Genomic DNA, 16,279 nt, shown 5'->3' on the forward strand with positions numbered 1-16,279 from the left:
TAACTCTATGTCCACCGTCTTCAGTAGGAGCAGAGTTAGATGAAGGCTGAACAGTTCTGAAAATCAGAGTTCTTCCTAGGAGCTCCTGACTCTCTCACACATTAAAGCTGAGCAAAAACGCATCTGAATTTTAAATTCAATAGTTGGGTTTTTTAGTCACCATGCTATTCCCTCACCAAACTCCCCTGCATTTGTTTTTAACCTTAACTTCCTCCTGAGGTAAAGAAAATATTCCATTATTGTAGTACTCTGCTGATCACAGTGAACACTCTCCCAGAACATAATTTGTTTCGAAGCCCAAAAGGATTCTACTCCTAATTATCCTTATTGGACAACTGAGCTCTGGGCAAACTACCCCTCTAGAGTATTACTTAAAGAAAAGGAGTACTTGTGGCACCTTAGAGACTAACCAATTTATTTGAGCATAAGCTTTCGTGAGCTACAGCTCACTTCATCGGATGCATACTGTGAAAAATACAGAAGATGTTCTTATACATGCAAACCATGAAAAAATGGGTGTTTACCACTACAAAAGGTTTTCTCTCCCCCCACCCCACTCTCCTGTTGGTAATAGCTTATCTAAAGTGATCACTCTCCTTACAATGTGTATGATAATCAAGGTGGGCCATTTCCAGCACAAATCCAGGGTTTAACAAGACCATCTGGGGGAAGGAGGGGGTAGGAAAAAACAAGGGGAAATAGGCTTGAAGAGAGACTGGGAGTGGCTAAGTCATTATGCAAGGTAACCTAAGTTAATTGTATCCAATTTGCAAATGAATTCGAATTCAACAGTCTCTCGCTGGAGTCTGGTTTTGAAGTTTTTCTGTTGTAATATCGCAACTTTCATGTCTGTAATCGCGTGACCAGAGAGATTGAAGTGTTCTCCGACTGGTTTATGAATGTTATAATTCTTGACATCTGATTTGTGTCCATTTATTCTTTTACGTAGAGACTATCCAGTTTGACCAATGTAAATGGCAGAGGGGCATTGCTGGCACATGATGGCATATATCACATTGGTGGATGTGCAGGTGAACGAGCCTCTGATAGTGTGGCTGATGTTATTAGGCCCTGTGATGGTGTCCCCTGAATAGATATGTGGGCACAGTTGGCAACGGGCTTTGTTGCAAGGATAGGTTCCTGGGTTAGTGGCTCTGTTGTGTGGTATGTGATTGCTGGTGAGTATTCGCTTCAGGTTGGGGGGCTGTCTGTAGGCAAGGACTGGCCTGTCTCCCAACATTTGTGAGAGTGTTGGGTCATCCTTCAGGATAGGTTGTAGATCCTTAATAATGCGTTGGAGGGGTTTTAGTTGGGGGCTGAAGATGACGGCAAGTGGCGTTCTGTTATTTTCTTTGTTAGGCCTGTCCTGTAGTAGGTGACTTCTGGGAACTCTTCTGGCTCTATCAATCTGTTTCTTCACTTCCGCAGGTGAGTATTGTAGTTGTAAGAATGCTTGATAGAGATCTTGTAGGTGTTTGTCTCTGTCTGAGGGGTTGGAGCAAATGCGGTTGTATCGCAGAGCTTGGCTGTAGACAATGGATCAAGTGGTGTGGTCAGGGTGAAAGCTGGAGGCATGTAGGTAGGAATAGCGGTCAGTAGGTTTCCGGTATAGGGTGGTGTTTATGTGACCATCGTCTATTAGCACTGTAGTGTCCAGGAAGTGGATCTGTTGTATGGACTGGACCAGGCTGAGGTTGATGGTGGGATGGAAATTGTTGAAATCATGGTGGAATTCCTCAAGGGCTTCTTTTCCATGGGTCCAGATGATGAAGATGTCATCAATATAGCGCAAGTAGAGTAGGGGCGTTAGGGGACGAGAGCTGAGGAAGCGTTGTTCTAAGTCAGCCATAAAAATGTTGGCATACTGTGGGGCCATGCGGGTACCCATAGCAGTGCCGCTGATCTGAAGGTATACATTGTCCCCAAATGTAAAATAGTTATGGGTAAGGACAAAGTCACAAAGTCCAGCCACCAGGTTAGCCGTGACATTATCGGGGATAATGTTCTTGACGGCTTGTAGTCCATCTTTGTGTGGAATGTTGGTGTAGAGGGCTTCTACATCCATAGTGGCCAGGATGGTGTTATCAGGAAGATCACCGATGGATTGTAGTTTCCTCAGGAAGTCAGTGGTGTCTTGAAGGTAGCTGGGAGTGCTGGTAGCGTAGGGCCTGAGGAGGGAGTCTACATAGCCAGACAATCCTGCTGTCAGGGTTCCAATGCCTGAGATGGTGGGGCGCCCAGGATTTCCAGGTTTATGGATCTTGGATAGTAGATAGAATATCCCAGGTCCGGGTTCCAGGGGTGTGTCTGTGCAGATTTGATCTAGTGCTTTTTCAGGGAGTTTCTTGAGCAAATGCTGTAGTTTCTTTCGGTAACTCTCAGTGGGATCAGAGGGTAATGGCTTGTAGAAAGTGGTGTTGGAGAGCTGCCAAGCAGCCTCTTGTTCATATTCCGACCTATTCATGATGACAACAGCACCTCCTTTGTCAGCCTTTTTGATTATGATGTCAGAGTTGTATCTGAGGCTGTGGATGGCATTGTGTTCTGTATGGCTGAGGTTGTGGGGCAAGTGATGCTGCTTTTCCACAATTTCAGCCCGTGCACGTCGGTGGAAGCACTCTATGTAGAAGTCCAGTCTGCTGTCTCCACCTTCAGGAGGAGTCCACCTAGAATCTTTCTTTTTGTAGTGTTGGTAGGGAGGTCTCTGTGGATTAGTCTCCAGCGAGAGACTGTTGAATTGGAATTCATTTGCAAATTGGATACAATTAACTTAGGCTTGAATAGAGACTGGGAGTGGCTAAGTCATTATGCAAGGTAACTTATTTCCCCTTGTTTTTTCCTCCCCCCCCTCAGACATTCTTGTTAAACCCTGGATTTGTGCTGGAAATGGACCACCTTAATTATCATACACATTGTAAGGAGAGTGATCACTTTAGATAAGCTATTACCAACAGGAGAGTGGGGTGGGGAGAGAGAAAACCTTTTGTAGTGATAAACACCCATTTTTTCATGGTTTGAATGTATAAGAACATCTTCTGTATTTTCCACAGTATGCATCCGATGAAGTGAGCTGTAGCTCACGAAAGCTTATGCTCAAATAAATTGGTTAGTCTCTATAGTGCCAAAAGGACTCCTTTTGTTTTTGCGAATACAGATTAACACAGCTGTTACTTGACGTTCAACTGGAATTCAGGTCTTCCAGGTGGAATTGTCATACTTAAGGCGTATTAGAGTTTCTAGAAACACATCTTCCAGTACAGATTGTGCTGCCGGACTATTAGGGACAGCTGTTATAAATAGAAAAGAAAAAGGGGGCTATTTCGAGCATTCAGCAGTTCCACCCTTTTCCATAAAGTGCTGCCTTTCTAAAAAGCTGGAGTGTAATTAGGTTTATCAACTGCAGCAAAAGAGACTGAAAGATTATAGAGTTGTCCTAGTAGAGGGAGGTGCTGACAATTAGTCATTTACATTATATTTTTAGTTTATGGGAAATGTCTGAACATGTAATTCCACCTACTGTTTGGGAACTGGCAGAGGTAAAGCTCTCACTAGGGTACTACAGATTATGGCGACAGAGCTTCTGATTAAGTCACTGCTTTGACACTGCCAGAGCACAGTGGACAAAGGCTGAACAGGCATGGGGAAAAAGTTAAGGCCTCAAAACTGCAATTGACTCCATGCAAATGCATGCCTGCACCAACCAGTGACCTAGACAGTGCTGGGGCTCGTGGGTAGAGGGGACTGCCTGAGTGGTTCTCAATTCAGGACTGGATCCTAACTTTATACCATATGAGAGAGCCATTTCAGGTCACCACTGGGATACAGTGATAGACTAGTGTGAGAAAGCTTGTACAGGGCCATGGGGTGGGTAAGTAGGACTTCCAGTTGCCTGGACTGCAGCTATGGTAACATCCCACAATCGCTTTTAAAATATAAATTGGTTTAACAAATATTTGTATTGTTCAAAACCCCAGCACAAAGGAGGGGTTTTGCACTGTTTGCTCCTATCCCAAGCCCATTCTATGCAGGCAGACTCACTCACTTTTTCCTTGTAGCCCATGGTCTTCCAGCTGGCTGGTCGCTGTTATGGGGTGGTCAGGGTGGTACAGCCTGTATCCTCCCCTCCCCCGAATTCCTTGTTTCCCCTTGACCAATCCTACCCTCTCCCCACCCCTCCCTAGCAGAAGCAGGATCTAGTGAAAAAACTTTAGCAGTTCTGTTGCAGGAGTGTGGCAGGCAGCAACCAGATTTAGGGAGGCTTCCCTCTGGCTCCCAGCCCAGCAGCTGTTTCAAATCCTTCTGCTACACACAATGCAGTCCTAAATGTATGACCCTAAACCCACTGCCCAGTAACACACCTTTACAGCAGGAGACAGCTACGGCTGTACTGATGGTGTGTTTAATGCTATGCTTTATGGTGGCAAATACCAGGGGTCAATGGTCAACCCTCCTGCTTCACAGGCTACAGTCCTAGTGCTAAAAGAAAAGGAGTACTTGTGGCACCTTAGAGACTAACAACTTTATTTGAGCATAAGCTTTCGTGAGCTAGAGCTCACCTGATGAAGTGAGCTGTAGCTCACGAAAGCTTATGCTCAAATAAAGTTGTTAGTCTCTAAGGTGCCACAAGTACTCCTTTTCTTTCTGCGAATACAGACTAGCACGGCTGCTGCTTTGAGTCCTAGTGCTGTATTTTGAAGCTAGAAATTATCATGCAGAAAACCTGCTGCCAAACTAACAGTGCATGTGTGAAAAGGTAATACAGGCCTATTGTGATTATTGAACACTTCTATACTTAAAGCACTCTCCTGCAGCTTAATTGGCTGCTGGCTGAATCACTACAGGATGACCCCCTAGGCTGCCTGTAGGACCCACAGCTGAACGCCAAGCATTTTTCAGAATGGGAAGGTTACCTTCAAATGGTATGCGTCCTAAAACGCAGAACAGGGTTAAAGACCTCCACCCACAGGATGACACACAGGAACTGGACAGTACTTCTAAGGATAAGAAGTTTTTCCCCCCTGAAGAAGTCTCCACAGAGGAGGTTCCAGCATGAATCACACATCCTTCGTTTATTAATAAAACCCAAACAGTGCCAAACAGAATAAATATTTCAAGTCAAGGTTGTCTCCTCGGCTAGAGAGATTTGAAAATGTCCTTAGACAACAGCCCAGTGTGAGAAGTCCTCCTGCTGGCTAGCACTGGAGGAAGCTGCATTTTGTAAATAAACACACACAACTTTCATACGGCATTAAATAAACTGCTGGACAATCAACCTCGCTCAATAACATAAACCACTGAAGCGGCACTAAAGTGTCGGTGGGGCAGGACAACATCTATGCTACAAGTCTCACCATTCCGGTGCACAGTTAGGGTACGGTAGAACATGGCCATCCCCTATCTTCGCTACTCCTATGAGCCCCATTACTATAGCACCTGACCACTCACAATCTTTAACATACTTATCCTCACAGCACCTCTGTGAGGTAGGGCAGGGACATTATCCCCATTTGACAGATGGGGAATGGAGGCCCAGAGAGACTAAGTGACTTACCCAGCATCACAGAGGAGGTGTGTGTGTAGCAGAAAATGAACTTGGGTCTCTCCAGTCCCAGGCTAGCACCCTAACCATTAAGCCACCCTTCCTCTCTTCCAAGCTTCCCCACTGCAGTTCTAGAGTAATGTCCTATCCAGACTTTTTCACTCCCGAAGCTGTACCAGATGAACATGGGCTAGTAAGGGTCAGGCTAATTGAACAGAAATTAGAGTATGGCATTCAAAGCTGTAAATCAGTCGCGGCTGACACATTCACCTACCCATCCCACCGCTGTGACTACTGCTGAATGACCTTATGCCCTTCATTTTAAGCTGAAGAGAGGAGGGGCAGAATTATTGAGGGCGCAAAGATCTGAGGCAGACTGTGGAAGGGAGAAGCAAAAATGGGGCAGCCTCCAACCCAGTAGTGCCAGGCTTCCCTTTCAGCAGCTATTGCTGGCCCTCTACCCCCTTTTACCTCTGTGCTACTTTAACAGCCATTCAATATTCCAACTTTAGTTAGAACGGGAGCCGCCAGGTGCCTGTTGGGACAAACTGCTGCTGAAAGGCTTCCTGGCGGGCTGGATAGGGGACCCAACTCAACCAGGCAACTTTCCAAATGGAGAAGGAAAAGAGGAATGAAAACACTCAGTATTTTTCCCTATTTCTTTAAACAGTTTATAACCTTCCCCTGCTGTTTTCTCCTCCAGTTAGGAACTATTTTTCTTAGTGGAAGGATAAACTCACTAATCATTATTTGTCCATCTAACCCCCCTCAAAATGGTTTTAATTTTTTTTTTTTTAATCAAACATTTACAATTATAAGGAGCCATACACAGGCACTTCTCTGGTGGCGGAAGCAACACAATGTTAAACTTTGTTTGATGTCTCACTACCACAGCGCCTGCTCTCACGTCTATCTGGGTTTCACACCCTCTAGCGCCGCATGACTTCAAGCAACCCCCAACCACATCTTTCCTCTCCAGCATAGGGACGGTGGCAAGCAATACCTACACACTGCCCTCTCCAGAGCTTTGGCAAACTTTTGGCTGCACACCCTCCAGGCCTACCTAGAAAGGCTGCAGGAAAGCAGCCTATCAGAATGCAGCAGGCTCAGGTAAAAGGAGCTACAGGGTCAGAGGAAGGGGCTCTGGGAAGTGGCCCAGGGAATAGCAGCAGCAGCTATTGCAGAAAGCCACACCTGGCTGCTATTTATAGGTTCCCTGGGTCAGGATCTGGAGTACTGGGTGGGCCTGGTGTGGCCAAAGCCCTGAGAAGGGGAGAAGGCTTGTTTAGAGGCCCAAGTGAAGGGCAGGACTTAGAGTCTCCAGAGTGAAAGCTCTGCAGGAACTGCTCTCTACCAGGGCAGACACAGACTTAAAGCTAGCCCAGAAGGGGCTGAGGACTGAGCCCAGAAATAGGGCTAAAGACAGTAACAAGGTCACAGGGACAGGCCCTGTTGGACCTTTTACCCCAGGGTTCCTTCATGTGTTTAGACTCTGTGTGACTTCGCTGAAGGGCTGAGCCACTGAAGACCCACCTGATGAGGGCAAGAGATGAGTGTGCCCTGTCACAGCAACAATCTACTTAGTGAGAAAACTGATAAGTCTCTGCACACCCTTAAAGACTCCTGTGCAACCGTCTGCTCCTCTGGTATTTACACCCCAGCACCTTGGAGAGGTTCTCCAAACCATCTCCTTATAAATAACATCCTGCTCCTCACCCCTTTTACCATCAGAGAGCTTATGAGCCTCCCAGGAAGTGCCAGAAAATGCAGCAGAGCAGACAAAATGCCCCAGTGTTATCCTCTGCCCAGTCCCAACCTCCTGTCCCATTTTGATGGGACCCCAGGGAGCTGACAATCAGTCCCCACTCCTTCTGATACCCGTTTTGGTGGCCACCTAGCCAGTTTCTTTCCAGTACTGCATCATATTGTGTCAGACAGATGGGTCCTAAAGATCATATCCAGCAGCTACACAACAGAACTTCCTTCCATCCCTTTCACAAAACCCCCTTCCCCATCCTTCTTCACGGATCCCTCTCACAAGAGGATCTTCAGACAGAAGGGAGACTCCCTGATCCAGCTAGCAACTGTAGAACCCTGCCTCCTTGACACAGGGGGACAGGTTTTCGTTGGAGATGCTTCTTCGTTCCCAAACAGAAGGGAGGCTGGAGACCCATCCTGCTCCTTAGACAACTGAACATCTTCATACGCTGTTCAAGATTCAGGATAACCACCCTCGCATCAAACTCCTTGAACTGAGAGCAGTACATGAAGCCTGCAAAAGGTTCCTTTCATCTGTGCCCTGCATGTTCAGGTCATGTCAGACATTATAACCATAATATACTATGTCAACAAACAGGAAGGAGTGAGGTCCACCCCTCTGAGAACAGAGGTGACCAAATTCTGAAACTGGTGCATCCAACACCAGATCATCATCTTGGTAGTGCACCTTCCGGGAGTAACAAACATGTTGGCGAACAGTCTCGGCAGGCATTTCAACAGTGAACACAAGTGGGGACTGCACGACTGGGTGGTACAGAACATCTTTCGACAGTGGGGATTTCCAGCGTGGAACCTCTTCATGTCCCAAGAGAAGAAAAAATGCCAAGCCTACTACTCCCAAGCAGCTTAGGTCCTAGTTCACTGTTCAGAGCCACTAACGTATACCCACCCATCCCTCTTATCTTGAATACTGAGAAAAATAAAGCAGGGCAAAACTTTGGTAATTCTGATGGCACCCTGCTGCCTGAGGCAGTTTTGGTTCACCAGCATCCTTCATGCAGCAGCATGTCTGTGCCTATGATTCCAGCAGTTTCCAAACCTGCTGACTCAGGTCAAAGGCAAGACCAACCATTCCAACCCAGCATCCCTCCATCTATAAGCCTTGTATTTGGATAGACAACAAGCTTAGAAAGGTCATGTTCACAGGGGGTACAATACATCTTCTAATAACAGCAGGAAGATCTCCATGAGAAATGTTATGCTGTTAAATGGAAATATTTTCTATCTGGTGCCAACGTCGCCCAATACCTCCAAAGCACTCGGAGCCCTACCATTTTGGACTATCTCCTTTCCCTAAAGAACTGAGGCCTATGTCTAAGCTTACTGTGTGCATTTCACAGCTGTCAAGGTTCCTCCCCCACTCTGAACTCTAGGGTACAGATGTGGGGACCTGCATGAAAACCTCCTAAGCTTACTTTCACCACCTTAGGTTAAAACTTCCCCAAGGTACAAATTAATTTTATCCTTTGACCCTGGATCTCCACTGCCACCACCAAACTCTAACTGGGTTTACTGGGAAACATAGTTTGGACATGTCTTTCCCCCCAAAATCCTCCCAACCCTTGCACCCCACTTCCTGGGGAAGGTTTGGTAAAAATCCTCACCAATTTGCATAGGTGACCACAGACCCCAAACCCTTGGATCTGAGAACAATGAAAAAGCACTCAGTTTTCTTACAAGAAGACTTTTAATAGAAGAAAAGGAATCACCTCTGTAAAATCAGGATGGTAGATACCTTACAGGGTAATTAGATTCAAAACACAGAGAATCCTTCTAGGCAAAACCTTAAGTTACAAAAAAGACACACAGACAGGAATAGTCATTCTATTCAGCACAGTTCTTTTCTCAGCCATTTAAAGAAATCATAATCTAACACATACCTAGCTAGATTACTTACTAAAAGTTCTAAGACTCCATTCCTGTTCTATCCCCGGCAAAAGCAGCATACAGACAGATACAGACCCCTTGTTTCTCTCCCTCCTCCCAGCTTTTGAAAGTATCTTGTCTCCTCATTGGTCATTTTGGTCAGGTGCCAGCGAGGTTACCTTTAGCTTCTTAACCCTTTACAGGTGAGAGGATTTTTCCTCTGGCCAGGAGGGATTTTTAAGGGGTTTACCCTTCCCTTTATATTTATGACACGCCCCCCAAATCTCAGCTAGGGTGAAACGCTGGCTGGGATTTCTTCCTGGAGCTCTAGGAAAAACAGAGTTAATAAGACACATGCACCTCTAACTATACTACCAAGTACATAAAGACTAACAATATTTTCCACATCTCAAGGACGATTTTAACCAGTTGATTCTGGGAAACTTTCACGGGAGAGTGCATCAGCCACTTTGTTAGAAGCTCCTGAGATGTGTTGGATGTCAAAATCAAAATCTTGGAGAGCTAAACTCTGAGTAAGTTTCTTGTTATTTCCCATGGTGGTAGTGCAGCATGGTCGGTTTGCAGGTGGAAACGCCGTCCCCAAACATATGGGCGTAGCTTTTCCAGGGCATAGACAATGACGTAACATTCTTTTTCACCGACTGACCAGTTGCTTTCCCTCTCAGACAGTTTTTTGCTGAGAAACACTACAGGGTGGAATTCTTGATCAGGTCCTTTCTGCATTAAAACTGCTCCAACACCACGCTCGGACGCATCTGTGGTTACTAGGAACAGTTTGTCAAAGTCTGGGGCCCTTAGTACGGGGTCAGACATGAGTGTCGCTTTAAGCTTGTTAAAGACCTTCTGACACTTTTCGGTCCACTGAACGGCATTTGGCTGTTTCTTTTTGGTTAGGTCTGTCAGTGGGGCGGTGATTTGGCTGTATTGCGGTACAAATCGTCTGTAATAACCAGCCAAGCCCAAGAAGGATTGAACCTGTTTCTTTGATTTTGGGACAGGCCACTTTTGGATAGCACCCACTTTGGCCTGTAGAGGGCTGATAGTTCCTTGACCCACCTGGTGTCCAAGGTAAGTCACTCTGTTTAGGCCTATTTGACACTTCTTAGCCTTAACAGTTAGTCCTGCCTCCCTTATGTGCTCAAGGACTTTTTGTAGATGCTCCAGGTGTTCTGCCCAGGAATCCGAAAATATGGCCACGTCGTCAAGGTAGGCAACTGCATATTCTCCTAATCCCGCTAGGAGACCATCTACAAGTCTTTGGAAGGTGGCGGGTGCATTTCGCAGCCCGAAAGGGAGTACATTAAATTCATACAGCCCGAGATGTGTGGTGAAGGCTGACCTTTCCTTGGCAGATTCATCTAGCGGTACCTGCCAGTACCCCTTGGTTAAGTCCAAGGTAGAGATGAACTGGGCCCGTCCCAGTTTCTCTAATAGTTCATCTGTGCGTGGCATTGGATAGTTGTCTGGGCGAGTTACAGCATTTAGCTTACGGTAGTCCACGCAAAAACGTATCTCCCCATCTGGTTTGGGAACTAGAACCACTGGAGATGCCCATGCACTTCCAGAGGGGCGGATTACACCCATCTGTAACATATCCTGGATCTCCCAGTCTATAGCAGTTTTAGCTTGAGGAGACACCCGGTAAGGTTGGACTTTAATTGGGTGAGCATTACCTGTGTCAATGGAGTGGTATGCCCGTTCAGTCAGTCCTGGGGTGTCTGAGAACGTTGGCACGTAGCTAGTGCACAGCTCCTTGATCTGCTGTCGCTGCATACGCCCAAGGGTCATGGAGAGGTTCACCTCTTCCACACCACCAGCACTTTTCCCTTCATAGTAGACACCTTCAGGCCACTCAGCGTCCTCTCCTCCCTGGGCTGTAAACTGACAAACCTTTAATTCTCTGGAATAAAAGGGCTTTAGAGAATTAATATGGTACACCTTAGGCTTTCGGTTGGAGGTGGGGAATGCTATGAGATAATTAAGAGCTCCCAGGCGCTCCTGGACTGTGAATGGCCCTTCCCACGATGCTTCCATTTTATGGGCCTGGAGCGCCTTTAAGACCATGACCTGGTCCCCTGCTTTGAAGGAACGCTCTTTGGTATGTTTATCATACCAGGCTTTTTGCTCTTTTTGAGCATCCTGTACGTTTTCTTTAGCAAGGGCTAAAGAGGTTCGGAGGGTGTTTGGTAGGTTGGTTACAAAGTCCAGAATGTTAGTACCTGGAGAAGGTGTAAATCCCTCCCATTGCTGCTTCACCAACTGTAATGGCCCCTTAACCTCACGGCCATATACAAGTTCAAATGGGGAAAACCCTAAACTGGGATGGTGGTACAGCTCTGTAGGCAAAGAGCAACTGCTGCAACACTACGTCCCAATCATTGGAGTGCTCATTTACGAATTTACGTATCATGGCCCCCAAAGTTCCATTAAACTTCTCCACCATGCCATTTGTTTGATGGTGGTAAGGAGTGGCAACCAAGTGATTTACCCCATGAGCTTCCAAAGGTTTTCCATAGTTCCTGCCAGGAAATTAGTCCCTGCATCTGTGAGGATGTCGGAGGGCCAACCTACCCTGGCAAAAATGTCTGCTAGTGCCTGGCACACACTTTTAGCCCTGGTGTTGCTTAGATCTACTGCTTCCAGCCATCGGGTGGCAAAATCCAGGAAAGTCGGTATGTACTGCTTTCCTCTGGGTGTCTTTTTCGGAAAAGGACCCAGAATATCCACAGCTACTCGCTGAAATGGAACTTCAATGATGGGGAGTGGCTGGAGAGGGGCTTTGACCTGGTCTTGGGGTTTTCCCACTCTTTGGCATACTTCACAAGACCGGACATAGGTAGAAACATCCTTGCCCATTCCCTCCCAGTGGAATGACCCCCCCAAACAGTCTTTGGTCCTGTTCACCCCAGCATGGCCACTAGGGTGATCATGGGCTAAGCTCAAGAGCTTGGCCCAGTATTTAGTTGGAACTACCAACTGTCTCTGAGGATGCCAGTCTTCCTGGTGTCCACCAGAAAGAGTTTCTTTGTATAAAAGTCCTCTTTCTACAACAAACCTGGATCGATTAGAAGAGCTGAGAGGCGGTGGGTTGCTCCGTGCTGCCGTCCAAGCTCTCTGGAGGCTTTCATCTACTTCCTGTTCGCTCTGGAACTGTTCCCTTGATGCTGGAGACATCAGTTCCTCATTGGATTGTGGACCTATGCTTGGTCCCTCTGGAAGTGATGTAGGGGATGGGGCTGTTTCCATTGACTGTGAACCGCTTTCCGCTGGGACACTCTGTTGGGGTTCCAGCTCTGGCTGAGCCTCTTGTGTAGGGTTATGGGCTGCTGCCGGTTCAGGTTCGGTGGGGCCCTCTGGTGTTGAGGTTGCAAGTACTGGATTCAGTGCTGGCAATGGGTCTGGTGCTGGTTGTTCCGCTGGTTCCGGTTCTGGGACTGGTTCCGTCTGGGTCTCTGGGACTGGATCCACTACTGCTATTGCAGACATTGGCCTGGGGTCCAGGTCCATCACCTCTGACTGGGTCCTGATAGAAGTTTCCGGAAGAGAGCTAGGCCTCACGACTTGTTTAGCCTGGCTGCGGATGACCATTTCCACCCTCTTGGCCTGCTTCACATGATTGGCCAAGTCTTCCCCCAACAGCATGGGGATGGGATAATCATCATAGACTGCAAAAGTCCACGTTCCTGACCAGCCCTGGTACTGGACAGGCAACTTGGCTGTAGGCAAATCGAAAGAGTTGGACTTGAAGGGTTGAATCGTCACTTGGATCTCTGGGTTGATTAAATTGGAGTCCACTAAGGAAGCATGGATAGCTGACACTTGTGCTCTGGTGTCCCTCCACACGGTGAACTTCTTCCCGCCCACACTCACAGTTTCCCTCCGCTCCAAGGGTATCTGGGAGGTATCTGGGCCTGCGGACCTCTGGTGTGATTCCGGTGCAATGAACTGTAATCTGTTGGGGTTCTTGGAGCAGTTGGCCTTTACATGCCCCAGCTCGTTACATTTAAAACATCGTCCAGCTGACGGGACACTGGGACGAGGTGGGTTGCTAGAGAACGGGGTGGTGGGACGATAAGGGGTCTGGAGGGTTCTTCGGGAGGTAGGTGGGGCCTTGGGCAGCCCCCGATAATAGGGTGTGGTCTGGGGTTGTCCCTTCTGGTCTCCGCTCTAACTGCGACCAGTTTTCTTCTTCTCTGCCACCTCCACCCATCTGGCTCCAATCTCTCCTGCCTCGATTACAGTTTTGGGCTTCCCATCTAGGATGTATCTTTCTATTTCCTCAGGAACACCCTCTAAGAATTGTTCCATTTGCATTAGGAAGGGCAAATTTACTGGAGATTCAACACTTGCTCCTGATATCCAAGCATCTCAATGTTTCACAATGCAGTAGGCATGTCGGGTAAATGACACGTCTGGTTTCCACCTTAGGGCTCTGAACCTCCGACGAGAATGCTCGGGTGTTATCCCCATTCTGACTCTCGCCTTGGATTTAAACAGTTCATACTTGTTCATGTGTTCCTTAGGCATTTCAGCCGCCACCTCAGCTAAGGGTCCACTGAGCTGCAGCCTCAGCTCTACCATGTATTGGTCGGTAGAGATGCTGTACCCAAGGCAGGCCCTTTTGAAGTTTTCTAAGAAGGCCTCAGTATCATCGCCTGCCTTGTAGGTGGGGAACATTCTGGGATGGGAAGTGGTACCTGGAGAAGGATTGCTAGGGTTTGTTGGTATATGCTGCTGAGCCTTTATCTTCTCCATCTCCTCCACAAGCTTCCTCTCTTTTTCCTTCTCCTCCAGTTCTTTGGCCCTTGCCTCCATTTCTTTGTCTCTTGCTTCCATAGCTCTCCTGTGAGCAGCCGCTTGGTGTTGTTCTGCCTCTTTCGCTGCCTCCCTTTCTTTGTCCTTTGCCTCCAGTTCTTTGTCCCTTGCTTCTATTGCTCTCCTGTGAGCAGCTTCTAGAGCTTTTTCGATTTCTTTCATTGTCTCCAGTTTGGCTAACTCCAATTTGTGTAGTGCCTTGGTGTCTGCCATCTTTACCTCTCTGTTTTTAACTAACTTTACACCCGAGGGTTAGAAATAAAACAAACAAAACTTGGCTTGTAAAATTTTGCTGTGCTGGAATAGGATATCTATTATTTGTTAGTGGTTGTCAATCCGCAGAAAAAGGCAATTCCCTTTGTCTCTGCTCTGGCCCCCAAATCAAAGCAAAAAACCTCCAACTACTTGGAAACCTGCTTACCAGCAGCCCAAAGGAAAAAAAAATCCTTTCAAACCTGTGCTCCTTGTAAAAAAAATCAAAATCCTAAAAAAAAAAAAATCCCTGCCACTTTTGTCTCCAGGCAAATGGGTAGAACACCCTCCCTCCCATTTACTTTTAGGGGGGAAAAAACCTCTGGTTTGGAAGACTGTGAATTTCCCTGCAAGTGCTAAGTACCCTGCCTCCACGCAAAGAAAACCTGCAATTCACAAAGATAATCCCCTTTTGTCTCTGCTCTGGCCCCAAAGCAGAGAAAAAACTAGCTGCTTTCAGTTGGACCTCCTTTCCAGCAGCCCCAAAGGAAAAAAAAAATTTCCTTTTTAAAATCTGTATTTCTAGTTCAAAAAATCTCAAATTGATCTCAAAATGATTTCAGGTTAATCCCACCACTCTGCCACCATGTCAAGGTTCCTCCCCCACTCTGAACTCTAGGGTACAGATGTGGGGACCTGAATGAAAACCTCCTAAGCTTACTTTCACCACCTTAGGTTAAAACTTCCCCAAGGTACAAATTAATTTTATCCTTTGACCCTGGATCTCCACTGCCACCACCAAACTCTAACTGGGTTTACTGGGAAACATAGTTTGGACATGTCTTTCCCCCCAAAATCCTCCCAACCCTTGCACCCCACTTCCTGGGGAAGGTTTGGTAAAAATCCTCACCAATTTGCATAGGTGACCACAGACCCAAACCCTTGGATCTGAGAACAATGAAAAAGCATTCAGTTTTCTTACAAGAAGACTTTTAATAGAAGTAAAGGAATCACCTCTGTAAACTCAGGATGGTAGATACCTTACAGGGTAATTAGATTCAAAACATAGAGAATCCCTCTAGGCAAAACCTTAAGTTACAAAAAAGACACACAGACAGGAATAGTCATTCTATTCAGCACAGTTCTTTTCTCAGCCATTTAAAGAAATCATAATCTAACACATACCTAGCTAGATTACTTACTAAAAGTTCTAAGACTCCATTCCTGTTCTATCCCCGGCAAAAGCAGCCTACAGACAGACACAGACCCTTTGTTTCTCTCTCTCCTCCCAGCTTTTGAAAGTATCTTGTCTCCTCATTGGTCATTTTGGTCAGGTGCCAGCAAGGTTACCTTTAGCTTCTTAACCCTTTACAGGTGAGAGGATTTTTCCTCTGACCAGAGGGATTTTAAAGGGGTTTACCCTTCCCTTTATATTTATGACAACAGCAATCAATACTTTCCATGCTGTGGTGGTGATCTATTCAGTCTTCACCCACCCTCTGACTTCAAGGTTTTTGAAAAGGACTTACCAGAACATTTCCTCTGGTACCAGAACTGGCACGAACCTGGGACCTCAATCTGGTGTTGTCAGCGCTCACGAATCCTCCTTTTGAATCTTTGGCTTCCTGCTCCTTTTATCTGTCTCTGAAGGTGGCCTTCCTGACTACAATCACCTCCACAAGACTCGATGAGCTCGGCGCCCTTATGGCAGACCCTCCAGACAAGGTCTTTCATAAGGATAAGGTTTCTTTGAGGTTACACTCCAAGTTCATTCCCAGCGTTTCCTCTGAACTCCTCTTGACTCAGGTCATATACCTACCGGTTTTCTACCCAAAACCCTCACAGCACCAAAGAAGACAGGAAGCTCCATTCTCTGTATGTCTGCTGTGCCTTAGTTTTCTACCTGCAAAGGAGAAAATCCTTCAGGAAATCTCTGAGATTCTTTGTTTCCATTACTGAGGGGACGGAAGGGGAAGCAATCTCCTCACAGAGGCTTTGTAAATGGATCCCAGATTGCTTCCTGCTCTGCTATGAGCTGATGGAGACTCCCCCTCCCCCCCCAAGAGG

The sequence above is a fragment of the Eretmochelys imbricata genome, chromosome 1 (assembly GCF_965152235.1).
Source record: "Eretmochelys imbricata isolate rEreImb1 chromosome 1, rEreImb1.hap1, whole genome shotgun sequence".
Lineage (NCBI taxonomy): Eukaryota > Metazoa > Chordata > Testudines > Cheloniidae > Eretmochelys > Eretmochelys imbricata.